We start from the raw sequence: 27,144 nt of genomic DNA, 5'->3' as shown, positions 1-27,144 counted from the left end.
CTATTACTTTTCTTGTGTATAAATGATAATTCCCGGTTTACCTGACTCTAATTTGGTACATTGCCGCACAAAAGAAGTTGCAGGGCATGCTGGGTTGTCTTTTTTTTGCTTCTTTACTTTAACCTCAGACTTAACTAATGCAGCCTGATTGGCTGAAGCCTCTTTCCCTCCTGTTTTCCCCTCCCACGCCTGTTTCTCTCTGATTGGCCAATATTTATCTTGCTGAGACAATGCACTTTCTATTGCAGAGCTGGGTGGGAGTGTCTGAAGACTGGGAGGAGAGCGGGCAATGCGTACACAATCAGGCAGAGGAGAGTAAGGGAGGAAATGACATCAGGATTGGCTTTAAGCTAGACACAGTTAAAATGGAGAATCCTAAGAAAGATTTTCTCCTTTTTTACTATAGAAAAATCACCAAAATCAAAACATGGACAGTGCAATACATATGTTCTATAAGTAGAGCATGTATTTATCTACTTATATATGTGTTTTTTCTGAGATACTATGGCTGACAGCTCCTCTTTAAAAACCTGCCAGCACCCACAGAAAGCTCCTAAAAAAAAAAGAGGTCCCCCTCCCCATTATCCCTCATGCATGCCGTTTAGTTGAGACTTCCGGTTGCCTGAATTCTGGATAAAGGGGACTTTGCTGTATTATCAAATACAAGGAAATGACTGCTAGAATAAAATAAAAAAGATGTAAGAAAAAGAAAGACAAAGACAGAAGAAAAAGAGAGAAGAAGATAAAATCAAAGAAACAAGAAGAGCTCCTCGGTGAGAAGGAAACTGCTGATATTTTTAATTGTTTACTTTTGTGTTTTTTTTTTAATCATAGCCCCATCCATCTCCCACTTATGGCCGTTATCATTGAATTCTGTAATTCTTGGAGCCAATCACAGTGGCTGCAGAGAGTCGGTGACAGGTGCTTCGTTCGATACGGAGAAAAAATATGTTTACTTTGTTACGGGAGGTTATATTGTTCTTTCAGAAACAATAAAAGGCAGGAAGTGGAGTCAGCAGCGTTTATGTACAATTATGCCCAGACAAAAGGCCAGCCTGTGAAGAAAATGGCTGATGAGGAGGTGTTAGCCGCATGTTCCAGCTTCCCGTTCCGCAACTCTTGTTTCACTGACGGCGTCTGATTGTATTATCTGAATAGAAAGGCTCTTGATTACAGGCACAGATTGCAGTCATTGCCGCTCGTTCCCGGTAAGTGCTGTGACATTTTCGCTTTGGTGACATTGTGTGTCCCCAGCTACTGTAGTCTGTGCATCAGCCTCCAGGGGGCAGAGGGGGTGGAGAATAATAATGCTTCTTTTTTTTGTTTTAATTTTTGTTTCTTTCCTCTGCTGTTTCCCTGCATGTATTTGGTGCTTGCTTGAGAACAGCAGACAAAAGAATAGTACTTATGTGAGAAAAATAATCTTTTAATCTGGTAGATTGGGGCAAGGGACTCTGCCTATACACAGGAGATTACAGCTGAGAGTTTTCTGGGTGACAGTGATCTTTCTGTAGATAACTTTGACTTGCCTTATTCACGGGGGCGTAACGATAGCACCTGCAACCCTCGCCATCGCAGGGGGGGCCTGAGGGATAAGGGGCCCAGTGTGAGCAAATGCAGAGCGGCAGCAGAGGAGCGTAGAAATGACCTGCTCCCAGCGGCAGGGCAGGTCTTCCTCTCCAGTTCAGTGAGCCGCATGGTGATTGACTGCCAAGCATGTGGCTACACTGAGCTGAAGAGGAGAGAGAATGACTTGTCCAGCCACAGGTAGCAACTACATGGCAGAAAGCTGTGGTACCAAAGGTTTTAGGGAGGACTCTGGGAATGGTGAAATTATTAAATCAGGGTTGTGGAGTCAGAGTCAATGAGTTGGAGCAATTTTTGGGTACTTGGGGTAGGAGGTTTCATAAACTGAGGAGTTGGAGTGGGATGATTTGTACTGATTCCACAGCCCTGTTTTAAATACTGCGTAGTGCAGTGCAGTTGCAACAGTTAATTCAGATACTCAGGGGCAGGGCCTAAAACTGTGTAAAACTTTGATTGTCGGTGGGTGTACAGCTGACCATTCATGTAGTTCTCACTCTGAGCTGCAGCGGGACATCTCCTGCTAGTCCTCTCTTCTACCATCTCCTCAGAACAAAATGGGCTGTTAAAGCGGCTTTGAACCCACAATAAAATCATTCTTCAGTTACAACTGTTAGCGTTTTTATTTTTTCAACTTACCACAAGGTGGTGCTGGTTACTCACAAGTTAGTGTTGGTTTATTTTCCTCGGCTCTGAAGAAAATTGTAACAGAATGTAGTTAGATATTTTGATCAGTGAGAAATAAAAGGTGCAGGGCAAAGTTGTACAATGGATTTTATAAAGGTAAAAATACATTTTTACATGTAAACATTGCGCATTAACTGTGCATAACTGTGCTTATCTCTACACTGGCCAGGAAAAAAATGTCACCCAAAGCAATCGGATAAGATTGTAGTTGACATTGATCCCCAGGGTGTACATAGCTCAAAGAGAACCTGAGGTGTCAAAAAGCAAATACTTACCTAAGTAGATGTAAGACCAGAGGCTTCCCACGCTGTGCTTCAGTCCTCTGCCCAGGGCCCTACTGCACAACGTGACCACGCCCCTCTTCTTGCGGCCATGCCATGGAGCCGCTCATACACAAGCAGCTACGGCATATTGCTTCTGACCTCTCTCTCGTTTACTGTCTCTGTACTTCTACCCATCTGATCCCGTTGCTGACTTTGCCTGTATAACCACCTTCCTATTGCTTTCTGATTCTGTACTGTCACTACCTGTCTGTTGCCGACCTTGCCTGTCTGACCTCGCCTCCCCACCAGAGAGCCCTGATCTGTACTGATAGTACCCACCAGCTCCTCTGGTGAGGTATAGCTAATCTATCAAGTACTACTGTTGCACCAAGCACTATACTTGTATACCTTCTGTGTGTTGCTATACTTGTATTATTGGTGATTCTGCAGATCACTACATAATCAGGTATAGTGTCTGGATTATTAGTGATACTGCAGATCACTCAATAATCAGACATCTGTTTGCTGATACCAATCGCTACAGTACCGAACAGTAGGTGAAAAAAGTACTATGAAAAATGTTTCGAGTATTTTCTTGCTTTCTGGTGGCTTAAAAGGCATTTTATTGAAAAGTGTAAAATTATCACCTAGTAGAAAACTCAGGTGAAAAAGCGAATTGCATATGGCCCCTGGATTCTTTGACTATGGAATGATGCTGTCGTAATAGGTGCAGAATGTGTTTTGGCATTGTCGTATTAAAGAATCAAGACCTTCCCTGATGAAGACGTCATGTGGCTGGCAGCATATCTTGCTCTAACACTTGTAATTATTGTTCCCAGATGTGTAAAAACTCTGGAGAAAACGTTTATTGCATATGGACCATGGTGGTCCATATGCAATAAACTTTTTCTCCAGAGTTTTTTCCTAGGTGGTATTTTTAAACTTGTCAATAAAATACCTTTTAAGCCACCAGAAAACAAGAAAATACTCAAAATAATTTTGATTGTACTTTATCATTTACTTTTTGGTACTTTTTTTGTTGAAAAGTACTGGAAACTTCTTTTAAATAGAAGATGAAAATATATCTCCTAGGAGAAAACTCAGGAGAAAAAGTCAATTGCATATGGCCCCATGTGTGCCAGTGCACCCCTACACCATCACAAATGCTGGCTGAACTTTGTACTGGTAATGCAGCTAATCCTTATATTTAGCCTAAATGATATGAAAGTCTCCAAGAATTTGGTCAAATATTACCGTAATTTGTCTCTTCACCTCATTCCACTTTTAGGGTTCAAACCTACTAGAAGCTTTTTCTAAGTGCTAGTGATTTGAAAAAGTTCTTGCTAATGCAATGCTATGGGGGATTTTTATAAAATCACATCCCTCAAGTGGGATCACACCCATAGCATTACATTAGCCAGAGCTTTTCAAATCACAAAGTGCTCAGAACGCCGAGGACGGGTTTGTCAGCCGCACATAGGGTTGCATTGTCGCGTGCGCACAGACAGGACCTTTATGCAGGGAGGAGGCGCGTCAGCTGACGGAGACGCTCGCCGCTCCTCATTGGCTGAGAGGAGTAGGCGTGCCGGAGGGGTCTCCTCTGCTTCATAAGCCAAGCTGAATCACTCGCAACTTGTCTGCTGTTGCTAATACTTCGTGTTAATTACCCAAATAAAATGTTTGCATAAAAAAAAAGACAAAAAAAACCCAAAACATTAATAGTTACCTTAGGGACTGAACTTTTTTTTTTAAATATGTATGTCTAGAGGGTATATTACTGTTATTTTTTAAATCAGGGGCTTGTAAATATTGACGGACGCAAAACTGAAAAAATGTACCTTTATTTCCAAATAAAATATTGGCACCATACATTGCACTGGTGAAATATTGTAAATGTTGCAATAACCAGGACAAATTAGCAAATAAAATGTGTAGGTTTTAATTGGGAAATAATGATTTTTTTTCCCATTTTTTTCTTATTTTTCCCATTAAAATGCATTTAGAATAAAATTATTCTTAGCAAAATGTACCACCCAAAGAAAGCCTAATTGGTGGTTAAACAATACAAGGTATAGATCGTTTCGTTGTGATTAGTAGTAATAAAGTTAAAGGCGAATGAACGGAAGGAGCGCTGAAAGTTGAAAATTTTCTCTGTACAGAAGGGAAAAAAACCATCAGTAGTAAAGGGGTTAAACAGTTTCAATTGAGCTGATACTGTAAGTAAAATCTAGTGGCTACTTTGCCCTTTTCCCATCATTTCTTCTGCTTATTGGCTACTTCCCCTTCCTATATGTGTTTAAGTTTGTCTAGAATTACAGTATTTCCAATCAGTAGTGCCCAATATAGTTGGTATACCACCTTATATAAAAATTACTTTGTACATGTTATTTTTACTTTGTACATGTTATCTTTACATGTTATTTTAGTAGAAGAAATCAGAACTGGTGATTTATAAATAATTGTGTCTGTAAATTGAAGCAAAGCTGCAGGTATCAGAAGAATATGAAGTTTGGAAACTCACATCGTACTTTTAATGTTTTGCTATTTTAATCTAATTAAATGTAGTAATGTCCTACACATTATTAGACTATGATCCACCTATACTTTTCATTCTGGGACAGTCAAGAAATCCTTTACCATGGGGTTGTGCCAGAAAGGTGTATAGGGGGCGTACGTCGAAAAAGGGTGTCCAGAAATCCTGATAGTAAAATAACTGTATTAAATACCAATATTTTACTATAGTTAAACCTAAGCCTAGATTCACACTGAACCCTCCCCACTGCTGATGCCTAACCGTAACCCCAGTGCTGCCCAACTCCCCCCCCCCCCCCAAGCGCCTAACTTTAACCATTCTTACCTCACGCCTAACCCTATTTATTGTCCATACAGAGAAAGTATTGCCTGAATAGGGACTTAGTATATCTCGAATAAGCCAGCAATACTATGAGGTAATGAAATATAATGTAATCTTTATTGAAACATTCTCTACACAATTAAATCAATAAAAACTCCTCAGAAGCAGTTGGTCTAGCTGTGAGCCCCTTAGGCTGACTCTCCGTCTCCCGCCTGGTACTGGTCTTCCTCTTTCCGGTAATCAGTCCTCCTCTATACCTTGTCACATAAGTATTGCACTTTATTAGTTCGCCATATATTACTTAGAGCAGGGGTGCCCACACTTTTTCGGCTCGCGAGCTACTTTAAAAATTTGCCGAGGCCAGGATATCTACCAATGTCCCAAATGCTAAGCACCCCCCCGCAGGTTAGCCAGGTATATGTGCCTGCAGCATAGGTTACGTGCCCTCAGTATAGGTTTGCCAGGTATATGGGCCCCCAGTGTAGGCTAGCCAGGCATATGGGCCCCCAGTGTAGGTTAGCCAGGTATATGGGCCCTCAGTATAGGTTAGCCAGGCATATGGGCCCCCAGTGTAGGTTAGCCAGGCATATGGGCCCCCAGTGTAGGTTAGCCAGGCATATGGGCCCCCAGTGTAGGTTAGCCAGGCATATGGGCCCCCAGTGTAGGTTAGCCAGGCATATGGGCCCTCAGTGTAGGCATATGGGCCCCCAGTGTAGGTTAACCAGGCATATGGGCCCCCAGTGTAGGTTAGCCAGGCATATGGGCCCCCAGTGTAGGTTAGCCAGGCATATGGGCCCCCAGTGTAGGTTAGCCAGGCATATGGGCCCCCAGTGTATGTTAGCCAGGCATATGGGCCCCCAGTGTATGTTAGCCAGGCATATGGGCCCCCAGTGTATGTTAGCCAGGCATATGGGCCCCCAGTGTATGTTAGCCAGGCATATGGGCCCCCAGTGTATGTTAGCCAGGCATATGGGCCCCCAGTGTATGTTAGCCAGGCATATGGGCCCTCAGTGTAGGCATATGGGCCCCCAGTGTAGGTTAGCCAGGCATATGGGCCCCCAGTGTAGGTTAGCCAGGCATATGGGCCCCCAGTGTAGGTTAGCCAGGTATAGGGGCCCCCAGTGTAGGTTAGCCTGGCATATGGGCCCCCAGTGTAGGTTAGCCTGGCATATGGGCCCCCAGTGTAGGTTAGCCAGGTATAGGGGCCCCCAGTGTAGGTTAGCCAGGTATAGGGGCCCCCAGTGTAGGTTAGCCTGGCATATGGGCCCCCAGTGTAGGTTAGCCTGGCATATGGGCCCCCAGTGTAGGTTAGCCTGGCATATGGGCCCCCAGTGTAGGTTAGCCAGGTATAGGGGCCCCCAGTGTAGCTTAGCCAGGTATAGGGGCCCTCAGTGTAGCTTAGCCAGGTATATGTACCTGCAGCGTAGGTTAGCCAGGGTCCTCTGGACTCCTGGAACCTCCGGCAGGCAGGCCGCTGGCCAATAAGAATGTCGGGGAGAAGACGGCAAGACGCGGCGAGGAGAGAGGGAGGAGAGAGGCGGCGCAGCCGCTACATCATGGCTGGGGGCGGCGCCAGGCATGTTACCAGCACGTACGTTGCAGGCTGCCCGGCGCCGCCCCCAGCCATGACGTAGCGGCCGCGCCGCCTCTCTCCTCCCTCTCTGCTCGCCGCGTCTTCTCCCCTGCATTCTTATTGGCCGGCAGCTAAACATGCTGCTGGCCACAAAATTTAATGAGACGCGGCCAAGAGGCCGCGATCTACCGAGAAGGCGGTCGCGATCTACCGGTAGATCGCGATCGACCTATTGGGCAGCCCTGACTTAGAGGTTGTTTAGGGCACAGTTTCCCGCTTGGAGTCTATGGTCCACTGATATACAATGATTGTGTGATTGCATCTGTCACTTTTGAAGATTTAAATTGTTTATTGTTTACAGTATTTTTCACATTGTTTACTGTTATTTTGCATAATTTGTATCTGTTTATATTGTTGTATATTCACATAATTTTATCACATTGAGCATTTTCTCCAAGCACCATTATGGATGTTCTGATTACAATCAGAGCCAGGAGAGTTTTTAATTGTTTTTATTGTTTTAATTGTCTAGAGAATGTTTCAATAAAGATTACATTATATTTCATTACCCCATAGTGTTGTTGGCTTATTCGAGATATACTAAGTCCCTATTCAGGCAATACTTTCTTTGTATGGATACTAGTATTATCATTGCCCTAAGGAGATGTATTTTTGAGATTATCTTGCTCTGATTCTGTTGTGAAGATAACCCTATTTATTGGGCGCAGCGGGCGCCCAAATGTTCCCTGCATGCTGATTTTTACAACGGGCCCCTATTGTGGCGCCCAGTCTTCCGCCATTAGCGGGCGCCCACATTTCCCACTTCCACATAGAGGAACCATTGGACAATCATTCCCATGTATTATTTGAATAATCAAGAAAAGGAGAGAGGGCTACTACAACTCACCGGTATCACATTAGATGGTAGCAGGAAATCAAGTGCTGAATCGTAGATGGTAGTTGAAAAGAATGTTCTGCTATTTTAATGATGTTGCAAATCTTATTTATAATCATATTCTTATTGATAATTAGTCTTTACGTATTATAAAAAAAAGATACCCTCCCTCCAAAGTGATACCAGCTAAAGTGCTTGGAGATCTTATTATAGCGGCTTCAAATCTTTCTGCTGGTTGTGTAACAGATTGCTAATAGCACCAGCGTGCATTTACCAAAACTGTTCTCCTCAGTTTATTCCTTTAAAGTGGGGCTATAAACATATTGCGGTCTTCAGTTTGGAGTTACAGAACAGTCAGCAGCACCTATCATTCCAGAATAAAGAAGTGGTTACTTTGGGGTTTTTTCACCCTGTAAATAGTAGCAAAAAAGTTTCTGTACCGTGTTAGCCAAACAAATTATATAGGTAGAAAAAAAACAACGTTTTGTAAGAAATAATACCTTTTAATGGCTAACTAATAGAGTTAAATGATGCAAGCTTTCTGGGATCTAGTCCCCTTCTTCAGGCATATTTCCAGATGTAAGCTGAAGTAAAACACTGATGCAGATAAATGGTAAACACGAAGATGACAGTTGTGTTGGTTACTGTTTATCCGTTAGGTGTCAGGTGATCAGCAGGCTGGAGCCAGTGAGTTAGTGCAACCATACATGAAATCACCCTGTAAAGAGAGTCTTGGTGGCAGAGCAACGGAAGTGTCTCTGAACCCATATAAAAATGTTAGCATGATATTAATTTTCTTTATAAGTGCTCTGTCTACTATCCTCAGAGGTAACAAACCAAGGAGTAGAAAGAATCCAGGCACCAACTCCAGCAGAGGCAATCACCGTGACCTTCATATACATCCCAATACACTTGACATCAAATACAGTATGAATGGCCTGACAGCCTTTTCGCAAGTCAAAGACCTGCTTCTTCAGAGGCAAAATTCCATACGGGATTCTTTCTACTCCTTGGTCTGTTACTATTGTCTATGTGGTCTGGAGGCACGACCACTACACTGTAAATCCCCATTGCCACCGTGCAATCTAGTGCCGATCTCAATACATTTATCTATTGCCTCTATCCTCAGAGGTATGATTCTACCCCCTCCTTCAAATTCTCTAGGATTAGGCTGAATTTAAGCTCATAGTGTTGTGAGGTACCCAGTAATATTTATACTTTACTCACCCAGTGCAGTATATAATCCAGTATAGGGGCCTGAGCACACTGCTGCATTGCTGATCGGATTTCAGGGTATTAATATTTCATGAAATTCTCACATATGTATAGCACTTTTTTCCTGTTCGACTCGCGTTTGAGAGCTGTGGCCACAAAGTGGAGCTGAACTCTTGCACAGGACAGAAGGAAAAGAGAGAGAAATGCTCCCTGTATGTATTTAGATAGTTTAGCATGCCTAATTCCCCCCCCCCCAACTGTGACTAATCAACACTGTAATTTGATCTCTCAGCTATTTAAGCACAGCAATCTCGGCAGCCTCAGCAGAGCAGCTTATTTGTAAACACAGGATGTTAACACTATGTTTGCTTCCATGAAAGGAGGAAGTAGACACACTGCAGATTTATTGCAGGATTTCTATCAGCTGTAATAAAATGGTTTTTTTAAGTTTATTATGCTGTTTATCTTTTAAAGCAGAGAGGAAGATTTGAGTTCAGGTCCGCTTTAATGCACATTAAGTAGGACATCTTTGAGTGTTAGGAAGTCTCTCCCATAAACTAATTACTGGTTAGGTACCGGTTCCAGATAGGATTCAAATCCTGCTCTCCTACACAAACAATGGTGCCCTTAACCAGTACAATGTCCAACCTTACAGTGCTTAACAAAGACAGTCAGTGAGATATAAAACCAGTGAGATAGGATTACTTAGTTGGCAATCAAAATAGGGCCTTAACCACTTAACGACCAGCCAACGCCGATAGGCGGCGGCTGGTCGCAGTGGTATCTCCATGGAAACGTTCCATGTCAGTTCATGGAGGGAGTCTCCGTGAACAGCCTGCAAGCCTTCGATCGCGGCTCGCAGGCTAAATGTAAACACCCGGGGAAGAAATCCCCGGTGTTTACAGCATACGGCGCTGCTGTAACAGCAGCGCCGTAAAGGAGATCAGCGATCCCCGGCCTCTTATTGGCCGGGGATCGCTGGCATCTGATAGGCTGAAGCCTATCAGAGGCGTTACAGGACGGATCGCCGTCCTGTGCCGCCCCTAGTAAGGAGTAGAGGGAGGGGGGAATAGCGCTGCGGAGGGGGGCTTTGAGGAGCCCCCCCCGCTAACCACACAAAGCCTGTGGCGATCAGACCCCCCAGCAGGACATCCCCCTAGTGGGGAAAAAGAGGGGAAGTCTGATCGCCCTGCCTGCCACGCGATCTGTGCTGGGGGCTAAAGAGCCCACCCAGCACAGATCATACAATACTCCTGCGGTCCTTAAGTGGTGAACCCGAGGTGAGATATTTGTTTCCTTTTAACCAATACCAGTTGCCTGGCAGCCCTGCTGATCTATTTGACTGCAGCAGTGTCTGAAGTACACCAGAAACAAGCATGCAACTAATCTTGTCAGATCTGACAATGCCAGGAACACCTGCTATGCTGCATTCTTGTTCAGGCTCTATGGTTGAAAGTATTTGAGGCCAGGCAACTGGTATTGCTTAAAAAGGAAATAAATATGGCCGCATCCATAAAACTCTCACCTTGGGTTTTTTGTAGGCTAGGCCAGTTGCATAATGCACACATTATGAGTGTGAACTGCAATGGAGGCTGGACATAGACTTTAATACAAAGCCTGCATGCAGCGAGAGTTAGAATAACGCGATCATTTACAACGCGGTACTGTGACCAGACCCATAGAATTGTATGGGCAATGATTTGACATGAAGAAGTCTTCTGCAACACAACTGAGCACTGTGAACTAGCCCTAAAGCGGGATTCAACTCTGACATAACTATAATAACATCTCGAGCTCACTCCAACCTGAATTATCGCAAATTCTTTCTGTTTTAGGAAAGCAAATTTTTGTTTTTCTTAACATCTTAGTAAGGGGGCTTTTAGGACCATTGTAGTCCCTTACACACTCCAATGAGTTCTGGGTCACCATGAGCTTGCTGGTTAGTCTGTACCTCTCGGTTTACAAGCCCTACTCCATAGAGCCAAATTAATCCATGTCATGCACTGATGAGGATCAAACAATCCGAAACAGTCTGTATGCATGTTGGATTATTATGGCTCTGTACAATTTAACAAGCTGACACATCATTGCAATCCAGCGGTTCTGGAGGTGTGTTTAGCTTCTAAGGGTACAATGGTTAATTTGCATATATTCAGCAGTGGTGCTCTGGGAGACTTCTTGAGCTCACTCCAACCTGAATTATCGCAAATTCTTTCTGTTTTAGGAAAGCAAATTTTTGTTTTTCATAACTATAATAAAAAGGTGTTTTCCTACTTTTTATTACCTATACAGTTATCATATTTGGTGCACAAGTAATTGTCTGTTTACAAGTTACAAGTTCCCAAAATACAGTTTATCTGCTTTGAAAGCTGATGTTGTAATTTATTGCATAGCTGCTATATTTATATATACAGTATTTATGTTTAGCTACCAATTGATTTTCTGGTGGTTGGTATTATACCATTAGAGCAAAGAAGAAATGTGTTGTACCACTTTAAGCAAAAATGTATAATATGAGCCTAAATCCGCTTTAAACTGACACCCCCCTTTGTTTATGCTGTTATATAAATTACCACTATGTTTTCTTTGCTATTAAAGCCTACTGTGTATGTCTTGAAGGCTTTTACTGTCTACAAGAGCAATCAATGAACAAACAAACCCAAGAATGTTTCTGTAAAGATCATTTATTTAATCAATGCAGTATTTAGAGGTTAAAAAAACAACAACATCCAGAGAAGCAGAAACAAGCCTTTCCGATGCAGTTTATGTATTACAGCTGTACTGCAGACCTAGTATTAAGTCCTCACGTGGCTATAGTCTTTGAACTTCTAAATCTCCCAGACCAGGTTTGTCACCTGACCCTCTGTGCTGTCACCTGGGTGCCCCCGACATTCAGCAGGCTCAGCAGTCAACTACAGAAACAGGGAAGCAGTAAAAAAAAAGGCGCATATGGCTAGTGGACAAAAAGCTTGCCGCCATAGACTGCAATGCAAAATATCGGCTATTGGGCGCCCGACAGGAAATTTGGGCGCCTGAGAAACAGCGGTTGCAGGGATCGTGTTAACAAAAGTTTTCGTTTACAGAACAAGGTTTATTACAAATATCGTTTACAAGTTCGTTTTAACTTTGTGGTTTACTTATTTTGTTCATTTGGAAATTTCGCTTATAGTAGCTTTTACTTATTTTTCCGTTTTTAAATTTCGCTTTCAGGGCTGTAACAAGTAAATTTTCGTTTACACTTATTTTATCATTTAAAATTTGTTTTTATACGTATAATGCTTAAATATCGTTTTCAACCTTGTTCTATTAGAAATACATCGCTTTTGGTATTAACTTTGTTTCTTTACACTTGTAATGCGTAGATTATAGTTTTATTAACTTACTAATATATCGTTTTTAACATTACCGTTATTTTAAGATTTTTTAATGCGTTCGTGATTGTAAGGCTATCTATTCTATTATATAGATATACCTTTTTCTATTTATAATATTATTAATGTGTACGTGATTTTAAGGCTATTTATTCTATTACAAATATATAAATTATTCTATTCCTGTTCTTTATAGTGAAGTATTTTAAGGATTAAATATATTATTGTTTATATGTGTGTAAGGGTGTTTGTGCAGTGGGGATGGTTAGGGTTAGGCACCACCAGGGGGATGGTTAGGGTTAGGCACCACCAGGGGAGATTTAGGGTTAGGCACCCCCAGGGGGTGGAAAGGGTTAGGCACCTCCAGGGGGGTTTTAGAGTTAGCCACCACCAGGGGGGTCTTAGGGTTAGGCAGCACCAGGGGGTGGTTAGAATTAGGCACCACCAGGGGGGTCTTAGGGTTAGGCACCACCAGGAGGGTCTTAGGGTTAGGCACCACCAGGGAGGTGGTTAGGGTTAGGCACCACCAGGGGAGTCTTAGGATTAGGCACCACCAGGGGGGTCTTAGGGTTAGGCACCACCAGGGGGGGGGGGTCTAGGGGTTAGGGATAGGTACAGGGAGGGTTCTGTATGAGAGTAGGGTTAGGTATAGTTACAGTACAATATACACCACCAGGGGGGTGGTTAGGGTTAGGCACCACCAGGGGGATCTAGGGGTTAGGGATAGGTACAGGGAGGGTTCTGTGTGAGAGTAGGGTTAGGTATAGTTACAGCACAATATATGTAATATTATATACACATTATTAAATTATGTATATTTACACAAAGGCGGGGTCTAGGGGTTAGGGATAGGGAGAGATCTGTGTGAGCCTAGAGTTAGGTATAATTTCAGTAAAATACTTGTAAAATCTACCATTGTATTACTATGCTCAATACAAGTGTAAATATCGTTTTTTGTTGTAGACGCTATTTGAGGTTTCATTTCAGAATTCGTTTGTTGTTATAGACGGTATTTTGCCATTTAATTTCCATTTATTCAACCTATTTAGCACTACATTTTCCTTTACAAGCTATAAACGAAAAATATTGTTTTACATTACAACTTACACGCCAGAAACAGACATAATCAATAGAAGCAGCTGTCTAGCAGTCTGAATCCTGCACAGCTTAGCTCAGCAGGGTAAGTAAGGTCATCCATGGGAGCCTTTGCCTTAGGCTATGTTCAGATGAACGTTAGAAAGGAAAGGGAAATTGTAATTTAAAGTAGATCCGAGATAAGCTTTTACTCATTGCATAATTGTGTTTCTTCCATATACTTTAAAGGGCATTCCTCAAGCCAAATACTTTTTTTGCTTTGTTTTAATACTCTAATTCCCTATAAACTAAACAAGCCTCGCCCACAGGTTCTCCAGAGTGCCTTGGCACTCTGAGCCTTAGTGGCAAGGTCTTATGGAAGCTCAGTCTGGGCAGGAGAAGGAGGAAGTTACTAGCCAGAGATTTCAAAGGCAGAGGGAGGAGGAGAGGAGAGTGAAATTTTCACAGGCTGAGGACTGGAGATGCAGATCAGCTTGCCTGTGTGTAATGTGACAAACAGAACATGGCTGCTCTCATTGTATCACAGGAATAAATAATCATAAACTGTTGAAGCTGTTTGCAGCTAGATTTGCTATGTAAAACTATCTAAACTTTAGATAAGATATATAGACAAGTTACTTGTTATAGTTAGTTTTTATCTCGGATCCGCTTTGAAGGATAACCGCAGTTATGTAACACTCTCTGCCACTACCCCACCAAGACCCTGGATTCACCTTTGTTTTCCCATACCCTCAGGTACCGGGGGTTTCATACACTGAAAAGCTGACACTTTCGTTTATATCCATTCAACACTGCTGCTTAGTGGCTAGTAAAAAACTGTGATGCTAGTGATAGAGAAACATAAGCATATAGGCATTTCTATTTATTTCACACAAGACATATAATATTTACGTCACACTTTTCTCCCGGAAGACTCAAAGCGCTTCAGAGCTGCAGCCACTCTCAGGGTGCTCTACACAGGCAGTCAAGAGCATTTACCACAAAAAGATCAGAATGAGTAGCAATAGGTGACCGCAGCTAAGAGAGAACAGCATCCAAAGTTCAGAAATTCGGTAAATGAGTCAGCGCAGATCAAAGAAAGTACCGTATATTCCGGCGTATAAGACGACTGGGCGTATAAGACGACCCCCCAACTTTTCCAGTTAAAATATAGAGTTGGGGATATACTCGCTGTATAAGACTACCACTCTTCAAAACATGCCGCCTCCATCCTCCTGGCCCACCCCTGTATACATCCTCTGCACCTCACATCAAAATGAAAATAAGAACATAGTACTGGCATTACTGGTGGGTGCTGCAATTATCCAGGGGAGGGAAAAGAAATCGGGCTGTGCTTTTTAAGAACTGGCAAAGCTTGCTATGCCTATAGTACATTGTGCCAGGCAGAGCTCTACATTACATACCGGGTGCTGCAGTCAGGGGAAAGATCCATCTGGGTCGCACTGGGTGTCAGGCGCCGAGTGTACGTTCTTGTGCCAGGCAGAGCTTTAAATGACGTACCGGGTATGCAGCCATGGCGGAAAGGTCAGTTTGCAAAATCTGTTTCAATTCAAAGTTTACTGCAATCCCGGATAACATCTTGCCAACAGCCGCTCGTGTGGATAGCAGGGCAGCTTCCTGGTTCGGGGGTCACCTGACTGACGTATGCGCTCCACTACTCAGTGTGTTCCACCTCCGGCAATCTCTTTCAGCGTGAGCGCACACGTCACAGTCAGGTGACCCCCGAACCAGGAAGCTGCCCTGCTATCCACACGAGCGGCTGTTGGCAAGATGTTATCCGGGATTGCAGTAAACTTTGAATTGAAACAGATTTTACAAACAGACCTTTCCGCCCTGGCTGCATACCCGGTACGTCATTTAAAGCTCTGCCTGGCACAAGAACGTACACTCGGCGCCTGACACCCGGCGTATAAGACGACCCCCCACTTTTCAGAAGATTTTCAGGGGTTAAAAAGTCGTCTTATACGCCCGAATATACGGTAAACATTGTCACCATGCCAAACTATCACAGTTTTGAACACTTAGATGTGCATCCCGACATTAAACAAAGGAATAAGGCTTGCCAGCCTCATACAGCCCACGTTATAAGGTTGTAGGAAAGGCATGTTATCCCCAGGTGGTCAGGTTGATCCTCCAAGCTCAAGAATATGATGTCCTCCTCCATTCGAAATATGGTATGGAAGGTATATTATAAACGACAACAAGCAGCAATACTAAAGAATCTCTCTTTCTATTCAGTAAGCCTACAACTATTTCTGTAGGAGTTCTTGGGCAAGACTCCCTAACACTGCCACTGCCTACTAAGTGCGCTCTAGTGGCTGCCTTGCAAGTGCTTTGAGTCTGACAGGAGAAAGGCGCTATACAAATACTGGAATTATTACTATTCTAAAAAGTATCAAACCAAATAATACATAAATAGAGCACTTACATACGGGGCCCAGAACATAGGTACCCTGAAATCAAAATGCACGCGTGTGCTGGCCAACATCAAGGTTAAAAGTATAAAAGGTGTCGCCTGTCTCCTTCCCAGCCAAGAGCATTACTCAAAGACTCCTTACTACGTTACCTACTGGCTTGAACCAGGATTCAAACACTGCAGGGGCATAACAATAGACCCTGCAAGGGACGCAGCCGCAGGGGGGCCCAGAAGCTGCAGGGGGCCCCGTGCGGAGAGAAGTTTCTTTTCCCTGTCCTGAGAGACTGACAATTAAGGTCAGGGAGAGGAAACATTTTCTGCTCTCTGCACAATTGTTTTAATGACTGCATCTGCTTAGCCACTGATAAAGAATCATTCAAAGTTTTGCTGATAGTCCCTATTCAGTGTGCAGTAGGGTCTTGTGTACAACACCCAGCCCCCAACCTCTCTATTCCTCCCCAAATGCTGTGTACTGTAGTGATGCTGAAGAAGTCTGCAGAGCCAGTCCTGCTCCATCAGAGATGGACAGAGTGAGTGTAATAAGCAGAGGCTGGAAGCACACTCGTCTGTCAGTTTTCTGCACACCATCTGTTTCTGTATGTGTGAGAGCATGCATATTTTATCACAGAAGCTAATGTAATTGACAGAGACAATGCATGCAGTGCTTTACTGCTGTCTGTTTTTATCTGCATGGGGAAAACACATTGAAGTGTGCACTAGCCAAATGAATAACATTGGGTTTCAGTTTACCTGCGCAGAAAGTGAGGGGGAAGGGGGGGGGGGGCATCCAAAGTTTTGCAGGGGGGCCCAGTGATTTCTAGTTACGCTCCTGAAACACACGTCAAAGGCTCAAACCTTACATCACAGGCCACAGTCTTTCCAGTATGCTATCTAGCTGCTCCTCTCTGCTGCAAGTTAGGTCCAGTGTTACACCCAGCAGTGGACATGGTGGCAGCAGATATGTTAAAGAGGAACTCCAGTGAAAATAATGTAGTAAAAAAAGTGCTTCATTTTTTACCATAATTATGTATAAATGATTTAGTCAGTGTTTGCCCATTGTAAAATATTTCCTCTCCCCGATTTACATTCTGACATTTATTACATGGTGACATTTTTACTGTGGGCAGGTTATGTAGCTGCTCCTAGCTGTTTTGGCTGTTAGAGACAGCTGTAAACAGGTGTCTCTGTAAACAGCTAATTCCTGTCTGTGCACATTGTTACATTGTGGCAGTTTGCCCAGAGTACCGCGGTACTCAGAGCTTCTTGTGGGAGGGCTTTCAGCACAAAATCAGTCATACAGCGCCCCCTGATGGTCTGTTTGTGAAGAACATTATATTTCTCATGTAAAAGGGGGTATCAGCTACTGATTGGGATAAAGTTCAATTCTAGGTTGGAGTTTCTCTTTAAAGAGACTCTGTAACAAAAATTGCATCCTGTTTTTTATCATCCTACAAGTTCCAAAAGCTATTTTAATGTGTTCTGGCTTACTGCAGCACGTTCTACTATCACCATCTCTGTAATAAATCAACTTATCTCTCTCTTGTCAGACTTGTCAGCCTGTGTCTGGAAGGCTGCCAAGTTCTTCAGTGTTGTGGTTCTGTGATGCATTTCCCTCCTCCAGGCCCCTCTATGCACACTGCCTGTGTATTATTTAGATTAGGGCAGCTTTTCTCTTCTCTCTTATCTTTTACAAGCTGGATAAATCCTCCTCTGAGCTGGCTGGGCTTTCACATACTGAGGAATTACATACAGGCACAGCTGTCTGCACTCTGCAGGAAGAAACAGCCTGACACTTCAGTGGAAGATAGCTGCAGGGGGAAAGAAACACACAAATGATCTCTTGAGATTCAAAAGGAAGGGTGTATACAGCCTGCTTGTGTATGAATGTATTTTCTATGTGTGGACATACTGTACATCAACCTACTTCCTGTTTTGGTGGCCATTTTGTGTGTTTATAAACAAACTTTTTAAAACTGTTTTTAACCAATTTTAATGCGGCGAGGAGCGGCGAAATTGTGACAGAGGGTAATAGGAGATGTCCCCTAACGCACTGGTATGTTTACTTTTGTGCGATTTTAACAATACAGATTCTCTTTAACAAAACAGTTTGATTACATAGCCCCCGGTGCCTGCTGAGAAAGGGGTAAAGAGACAAAGGAGTTGCATTTGCCTGTGACCTAGGAAGAAAGTGGGTAAGGTGGGGGGGGGGATTTTGGGTACTGTGCTCTCTGTTTGTGCTTAGTATTTAAAGTTGTGTGGTAACTAGATTACTAGATGCTCTCCTGTGTCATTAACAAAAATCTGCTGGGATGAAGTGGTACAAAGCGACAGACCAGTCACTACGCCTCAATCGATTTCTAATCATTGAGTGATTGAATGATTGTTGGATATGGGCCTATTTAAGCTTATTTATGACTAACTGAATCTGTTCACAGTATTTCTTTAAAGCGGTATAAAACCCTGACATAATACTCAATAAAAACATGTTTTCCTACTTTTTATGTGCCATACGGTTATTCTATTTGCTTTTGTGCATAAGTATTAGTATTCATTTAGAAATGATACGTACACTTGTTTTGCTCTGAAAGCTGACTTTGCATTTTATGTATAACTGCTTTATTCATGTTCTAACAAGCAGAAATGCTTTCTAAATTGTGTGACTTTGTTCAGGGGACCCGGCAGTGTAGGAGAAGAGTTTATTTACATTCCTCACTTGATACAATTAACCACTTAGCAACTTCTGCCACGCTTTTCTACGTCCTTGTTTACAAACACCTTTAAACACATGTAAATATTTGGTTCTGTTTTCTATTTTTAGAAAACTGAGTACGTATAGCACCATCTTGTGGCCAAAAAGTAAAACTACTTTCAAATACACCATTATTCACTTACCATAGATAAATTAAATACATTTTCATTATTTTTGAAACTCCTTCACCCCTAACCCAAAATTAAATATTATCGCCATACTTTGTACTAGGGACACAATTTAAACATTGTAATAACCGGGACAAATGGGCAAATAAAATGTGTCTGTTTTATCTACAATAGCACATTTTATTTTTAAACTACAATGGCTGAAAGCTGAGAAGTTGTGATTTTTTCTCATTTTTTTCTTCTTCTTCCCTGTCAAATGCATATAAAATAAAATAATTCTTAGCATAAAGTACTGCCCAAAGAAAGCCTAGTTTTTCCCGCAAAAAAATAATGTATAGATCATTTCAGTGTGATAATTAGTGATAAAGTTATTACCGAATGAATGGGAAGAGCTTTTGAAGGGGAAAAAACCTGTGGTAGAGAAGTGGTTAAACACAAGATAACATTATCTACAACTTCGGATGCGTCCAGATTTCTCTGCACTTAACTTTAAGTCCTGTGTATAACCCTTTGAACGCTGTTCTAGTAAGAAAAAATTCTGGTTGTATATAATATGCTGTAAATAATCTATTAGAGCAAAGAAGAAATGCTGGGTTTCATTCCGCTTTAAAATAGCTGTGCATGTTGTTGTTGCGTCCTCTGCTTCTGGGTTATGACTCACATCTGCCACCACTGACCTTGCTAAGCGGTTGTTTCAGAGGCTTGGTTCTGGATCCTCTGGCTGTGACTATTAGTATGCTTCTTGACTGAGGTTTCATTTCTTCCCTCGGCTGGGTGGCTGGCCTGAACCCTCACAAGTTTAAAGAGGAACTTTAGCGAAAAGGGGAAAAAAATAGATCAATACATTGCAAAGTGAGAATTGAAAAAATAGAACAGAAATCAAGAAATTATTGCTATTTGCCATGTACAGTGCTGCCCATAATTATTCATACCCCTGGCAAATGTTGACTTAGTTACTTTTATTCAACCAGCAAGTAATTTTTAATGGGAAATGACATGTCTCCCAAAAGATAAGTGTCAGGCGTTTTTATACGATGCGGTCATATAAACTATAACCGGATGTATAAAATCAAACACTAAGGCCTCCTACAAAAATAATATTACTATATTAAACGCCCAACCTTAAGTCCTTATAGCAAGTTTCTCAAGCTACTGGTACAAAGAGTGAAAAGTCAGGACAACTGACTTATTTTTAAAATAATTTATTAAATACACAAGTTGTCATAATATTTATAAATCAAATAATAGGAATCAAACAATAACCACCAAATATTAATAACCACAAAGTACTTCTCTAGATAAGCTGATTATAAACTTCAGAGCAAAGCTGACCACAGATATTAACCAATAAAATCAATCACAATAGGCTGTGCAACCATAAGATGGCATACATTTTATCTTACTTGCAAGGCTTAGTGATAATGCACAATCTAACAAGGGAAAAATATGGAAGCAGATCTAGCTAATCTATAAATATCTTAATATGTAAACAAGAATAGTATCTATTTTACTTTGCTGTAAACTCTTATTTTATAAAATATCTAATTTTAAAGGAAAGGAAAAGATATGAAATTATGACCTGATCTGTAAATGAAACTTTTATATCAACTAATCTCTATCTCCCTATCAAGTTACAAGCTTGGAAAAAAAAGAATACATTAATAAAAAATGTAGAGAAAAATGAACCCAAATCAAACACAGATATTCCTAGTTGCAATTCCAGTAAGGTCACATGTTCAGGGTATTCTATACAAGGCAAAGAATCACTAAACATCCAAGCCCCTAACTTAATTGGCTTTGATATAATTAAAATGTATAATTACCAATAATATGACTTTTTAGGTGGGAGTTGCCTCAAGACTTGTAGGGCGTGAGAGTCTGGAATCCCTTCTTTCCATTCAGAGGATGAGAGTGTATTTTCCTTAGAGAGAGTGTCTTTAGAGAGTGTGTGTAGAGTGTCTCATGCACTCTTAATTTATACCCCTCTAACCAGGGGCGTAACTAGGCCCCACCGGGCCCCCCTGCAGATTTTCTGAGCGGGAAGTGACGTCAGCCGCTAGAGGGAGAAGTCTCCGATGGAACGCACGGAAGCAGGTATGTATCTGCCCGCCGCTCGCTGCCCACCACAGCCCCACAGACACTTACGAGCTGGAGGGGAGCGCAGAGGGGAGAGCCCCGAGGTGAGGGAGAGGGGGGAACTACCCCTCTCCCCGCCGACTGTGGGCAAGGCTTTCCCCTCATGCTGCCACCCCTCCAGCACCCACAAAACGGCCCCAAGCGGGCCCCAGGGGGGGGCCGGGCCCCCCCGCGGGCGCAGGGGCTGCAGGGCCTATTCCTACGCCCCTGCCTCTAACTAATAAAGATAGCCATACACTCGTTAGATTAGCAGCAGATAGATTTTCTGATCTATCTGATGTGTTTAGGAACATTTTTTACTAGGAACAGATTTCCAATAGATTTCAGTATGAAATCTATTGAAAATTGATCTGATGGCATTTTTTTGCCATCAGATTTCCATTAGGTCCAATGCAAAATGATAAGCCATCTGAAGAGATAAGCCTAATTTTTCCAACATGTCAGATCGATTAAAATCGATCGAAATCGGCCGCAAATCGATAGATTTTGATCGATCGGCTGAAAATCGGCTAAGTGTATGGGCCCCTTAACTTATAACTCAGCCCCCAGGTCAACTGGACCCAATCAAGAACTGAAAGGTGTGACTACAAGTTTAAAATTAACTAGCCCATTTGAATATCAATTTGAAGATCATTTTGATACCAACATTTTTTTTATTTCTGGATGTATAGTTTTTCACCAGGGGGCACTTTCATCTTACGTTCTGGGAGCATATAAAGACATTAAAACTTTGAACTCTTCCTAATCTAAAGAGCTTATTATTTGTTAGCATTTCATTAGATTGGAAGAATGGTCCATTTCTTCAGTAAATAAAAAAGGGCCTTTATCATATACAACCAGATGAAACTGGCCACTTCATAAGCCTTTACAAACTTAGCTGGAATTTCCCCAATGTTTGGTCAACTCATAAATTATGGTTCTTGGGTGTCTGGCCTAGGAGTTAAACATTAAAACTAAAACATCGCAGCTCTGTAGCAAATCTCAGAATGATCTGCTACATTTGGTATTGAGTAGATTTTCTTAATACTATGCATTTAACTAAATAAAATATGAAATAATGCTTATTACTATATATGGCATGCTATACATAATGACATACATATATAGAATCCCTAATAAGATTATATGAAATTCTATCTCAGTCCACCTTCTAACTCCAAGCTGTCTCTGGCCAGCTTGCTGCCCCTTGGACTGTAAACAAAGACTCTGGGATTTCAATATTGTCCAAGGCAGAGTAAACTTTTAAGATTTACCTAAAGTTTCAGATTATTACTCCAGTAAACATTCTTCAGACAGAGGAAAATCTTTCTGATTCAACAGTCTGTCACTAAACCATGTTCTCGGAATTTCACTACTCAGCTTTAAATTGGCTATACAACTTTAAATTTTATAAAATTATAATATAAAAGATCTATTTCTTGTAAGCCATATGATTAATCAAACATGCATGAATATATAATATAAATCAGGATACACTTGCTAATATCTATAATAAACCATACAATCATATAAGGTTATATTTTTTAAGGGACATTATGTTTTTAATCAACTTATAAATTTTTATTAATTCTTAATATCTGAAACCCTGACATAAGAGAATGTACAGGAGGCATTATTGTGGGGAAAAAAAACATTTCTCATGTTTTATTTACATTTGAGCACAATGTGTCCAGTCCATATTTATTCATACCCTTCACAAACTGTCACAGTCTGTGGGAAAATCCAAAGTTCTATACCATTCCAAGTAGTCCAAGCTGTTCTAAAGCATCCTAATTACCCTGACTAATTGAGAACAGCTGTTTTAATCAATTCAACAGATGAAAAGCAGCAGCTCTCTGCAGTTGGTTTGTGGACAGTCGTGACTAAGACAAAGGAGCTCAGTGAGGACATGCGGCTGCGCATTGTGGCTGCTCACAAGTCAGGAAAGGGCTACAAGGCCATTTCTAAATGTTTTCCAGTTTCAGTGGCCACAGTGCAAAATCTTATTAAAAAAATACAAAATGTTTTGCACTGTGAAAAAACTCAGAGGACGTGGTCGGAAGCCAAAAGTGACACCTGTGCTGGTCAGGAGGATAGTGAGAGAGGTGATAAAGAATACAAGGATCACCACCAAGGCCACCCTGGTGAATTTGGGCTCTGCTGGTGGCAATGTCTCAAGGCAGACAATCCAACAGACACTGCACACTGCTGGGTTCCACTGACGTAGAACAAGGAGGACACCACTTCTCCAGGTAAGGCACACAAAAGCTCGCTTGGCCTTTGTAAATGGACATCTGGACAAAGAAGAAGACTGCTGGTCTTCTGAGAAACAAAAATTTAATTGTTTGGTCACAATGATGTTTCCTTCATTTGGCGTAAAAAAGGAGAAGCCTTCAACCCAAAGAACACCATCCCCACTGTCAAACATGGTGGTAGGAACCTAATGCTTCAGGGTTGTTTTTTCAGCCAATGGACCAGGGAACCTAATCACAGTAGACAGCACCATGAAAACAGAGTTATACATGAGGATTCTCAACGACAACATCAGGTAGTCTGCAAAGAAACTAGGCCTTGGCCACCAAAGGACATTGGTGACTATGACCCAAAACACACAGCAAAAGTGGTGAAGAAATGGTTAGCAGACAACAACATTAAGTTTTGGAGTGGCCCAGCCAGAGTCCTCACTTGAATCCAATTGAGAATCGGTGGAGGGAGCTAAAGATCAGAGTGATGGCAAGAAGACCCTCCAACCTGAAAGATTTGAAGCTCATTGCTAAAGATGAATGGGAAAAAATATACGTGGAGATATGCAATTATAGGAAGCGTTTGATTGCTGTAATAGTTAATAAAGGCATTTCTATTGATTATTGAGAAGGGTATGAGTAATTTTGGACTGAACACTTTTTGCTCAAATGTAAATAAAAGCTGTTATAATTCCTCTTGTACATCGTCTTATTATCTTTTGGTAGACACCTGTGTCATTTCCTGTCAAAAAATTACTTGCTGGTTGAATAAAAGTAACTGAGTTAAAATTTACCAGGGGTATGGATAATTTTTTTATAGATATACATATGCAGAGAGGAAGACACTGGTTGCTTGGCAGTTGGAAATAGCTGTTATTTCCCACACTGACACAAGGTTTACAGATAGGAAACTGTCAGGTCCTGACATCACACAGTGGGAGGGGCTTCATCACAATATCAGCCATACAGACCCCCTTGATGATCTATTCGAGAAAAGGTAAAGATTTCTCATGGGAAAGGGGGTATCAGCTACTGATTGGGATGAAGTTCAGTCCTTGGTTACAGTTCCTCTTTAATGCTGCTTGATCCACCCAATCACCATTTATGATGGGAAAGGTGGACCTTTTTTGCCTCAGGGCGGCACATTGCCTGCCGGTGCCACACTAATACGGAGTGTAGGAGCCGCTTGTCATTACCATGGCTGACCCAAAAGCTCAAGAGTAGAAAGCTCATTGCTGAAGTTCTGAAGAGACATACCGTCAGGGGCCTGGTTTACAAAGCTGAAGGATTGCAATGTGTGATCCTTTGGCTTAGTATACATGTTGTGGCTCAGTTGCCAGGCTGGATGTGATGCCCAGGTTGCAGTCAGCTCAGATATGCAGAGACTCAACACTCCTACAGCTTCTGCACTTAAGAAGATGCAACAGGCTTCATTGGAAAGCACAGGGAAAAGTGAGCGTGCATGCATGTTTATCCATTCATCTCTGAGCATTGCATTGCGTGGTGAGAAGGTCACTTGCACTATTAAGTTTGCTGTGGCTCTGCAGTGAGATGCCTGGAGATCATTCTTTCAGAGAACTGTGCATGCAGTATGAGCAGTGCGTGAAAAGTAGGACTTACTTTTAAGTAAATGAACATTGTAGTCTCTGCTACATGCCTATGAACCACACTGCAGCTGGGTGGCCAGGAAGGGGGAGCCAGTGAGCGTGGGGGTGTCTGTCCTCTGTCCAGTAGTAGCCCACACAACCTAACACGATGGAAAGGTGTGTAGTACTTTGCAAAGGGGTCACAAATTCCTACCTCCCACCGCACCCTCCCCTTCCCTCTTTTTTGTCCAATTGCCCCCCCCCCCCCCCCCACACACACACACACACACACTTTAGATATACTTACACACAATGTGGCAGAGTTTCCCACAAAATACATATAATGTTGCAGCATTCCCCCACAAAATACACATAATGTGGCAGCGTTTCCTCACAAGATACACACAAGGTGGCAGCGTTCCTCACAAAATGCACATAATGCTGGCAGCTTTCCTCACAAAATACACACAATATAGCAGCGTTTCTTCACAAAATACACATAATGCATCAGGGTTTCCTCACAAAATATAAATAATGCTGCAGTGTTTCCTCACAAAATACACATAATTGACAGCATTTCCCCAAAAATACATATAAAAGCATGGTAGGCAATGTTTCCCCCATAAAATATAACAGGCAAAGTCCCCCATTAATGTTTTCTGCTCTCTCTCTCCCCCTCCCCCCCCCCCCCCAGTTAGTGCCCCCTAATTTCCTGGTGTCTGTAGTGGCACCTAAAGAGAGGTGGAGAGAAACCATAAGTATAAATACACTTATACTTCAAATATTCTTGTTACTATGACTTTTCAATACTCTCGAGAGACTGTTTTAGTTTTATTTATTTTTTTGGTGTTTGGTTTCTTATTTCAAAAATCTTTTTGTTAGTTTTTATAAGCAGTAAAAATGTACAGTAGTTTAGGCAAGATAACAGTACAGCCCGAGGCCTCATATAACAAACAAGAAACAGAAGCATTATCATTTTCAAATATACAGCATGTATTCAGCCTTTTTTTTTACTTCATTTCAGCTTTAAGAGAATAACCTCCCCAGCATTCATCAAAAGCAAAATACCAGGTTATGCTACTTTAAGGATTGCTTCTTTACGTGAACCTGTAGATACAGCCCATGTGTCATTCTGGTTTAACAAAATGCTCCTTCATAGTAGGTAAAGCATTTTATAACAAGGAAAGCCTATTATGCTGTAATGACAGTGAGTGAATTATACGAGGAAGTACAAAGGCTTATCCAGGAGGATGCTGGGTAAATGCACACTGATTAGGCCTTGCTGATGGCTCCTGAGATGGCCCTTGGGCACAGTCTGTTAGCAGCTTCCCCTCCTGCCTTGATAATATCCAGCCCTAAAGGCACATAACTAAAAATAACTCATCTACCTGCTGCTGGGACCCTCTCCTTGTGGTGCTTTGTCAGCAGCTACTTGTATGGACGTCTCAGCATTTATAACCTATGCTTGCAGTCTCTGTGTCTGCGTTCAACATGTTTCAGCCTTTTTCTGTGGCCCACTCACATTTCTGAAAATATCGGGGATAGTACATTTTAATAACTTGATGTAAAAATATGGTAAAGTATACAGTAACTTTCACTGAGAATAAAAAATCCTCCCCATGTGAATTGTATACATTGCAGCGATTTTAGTGCAAGGTCTTCCTATACTACTGTATAGTTGCTGGTAAAAGCCATTGCAGTAACTTGAAACAGACTAGATGCAAAGCAATAAGCCCTGCAACAGTCCTCACCCTGCACACTATTCACTAGTACAGGATAGACCAGGGACGGGCAAACTTTTTGACTCTAGGGCCAAAAAGCGAACTTAAAATTTGACTGAGGGGTCAGACCAGTGTAGGTAGCTGACACGCTCTCCCCCCTTCCCCCCCTCACGGAAGCCAAATGTGCCCCTGGTCTTAGTTTGACCCCCAGTTCAGGTAGTCAATGAGCTTCCCCCCACTGTAGGTGGGCAGGTGTGCCCCCAGTATTAGGCAGCCCCCACTCCAGTTTAGATGTACAGGTGTGCTCCAGTATTAGTTGACTCAGATATACACATACGTAGGCAGCAGTTTCCTCTAAAATACACATAATGTAGCAGTGTTTGCCCACAAAATATACATAACGTGGCAGTATTTTCCCACAAAATACACACAATGTGGCAGCGTATTCCCCAAAATATACATAATGTGGCAGCGTATTCTCCATGAAATACAAATAAGGTGGTAGCTTTCTCCCCACAAAATACAGATAATATTGCCGCATTTCCTCACAAAATACACAAAATGCAGGAATTGTTCCCCACAAAATACACACAAGGGGCTTGATTCACTAAAGCGTGCTAACACAGTTAGCACGCCTAAAGGCTTTGCA

At 42.0% G+C, this 27,144-nt stretch overlaps 1 protein-coding gene across 1 annotated transcript in view; it reads left to right on the top strand.

The window, feature by feature from the left end:
• The first annotated feature begins 1,179 nt into the window (after positions 1-1,179).
• The window catches only part of LOC137524454 (ras-related protein Rab-26-like), a 98,474-nt gene continuing 72,509 nt past the window's right edge, over positions 1,180-27,144 (top strand). Inside the window, exon 1 of the mRNA XM_068244329.1 lies at positions 1,180-1,208. The gene's annotated coding sequence lies outside the window, so the exon portion shown is untranslated. The remainder of the gene's footprint in view (positions 1,209-27,144) is intronic.

This window comes from Hyperolius riggenbachi, chromosome 7 (assembly GCF_040937935.1).
Source record: "Hyperolius riggenbachi isolate aHypRig1 chromosome 7, aHypRig1.pri, whole genome shotgun sequence".
NCBI classification, from domain to species: Eukaryota; Metazoa; Chordata; class Amphibia; order Anura; family Hyperoliidae; genus Hyperolius; species Hyperolius riggenbachi.
This window is presented reverse-complemented; position numbering and strand designations above follow the sequence as displayed.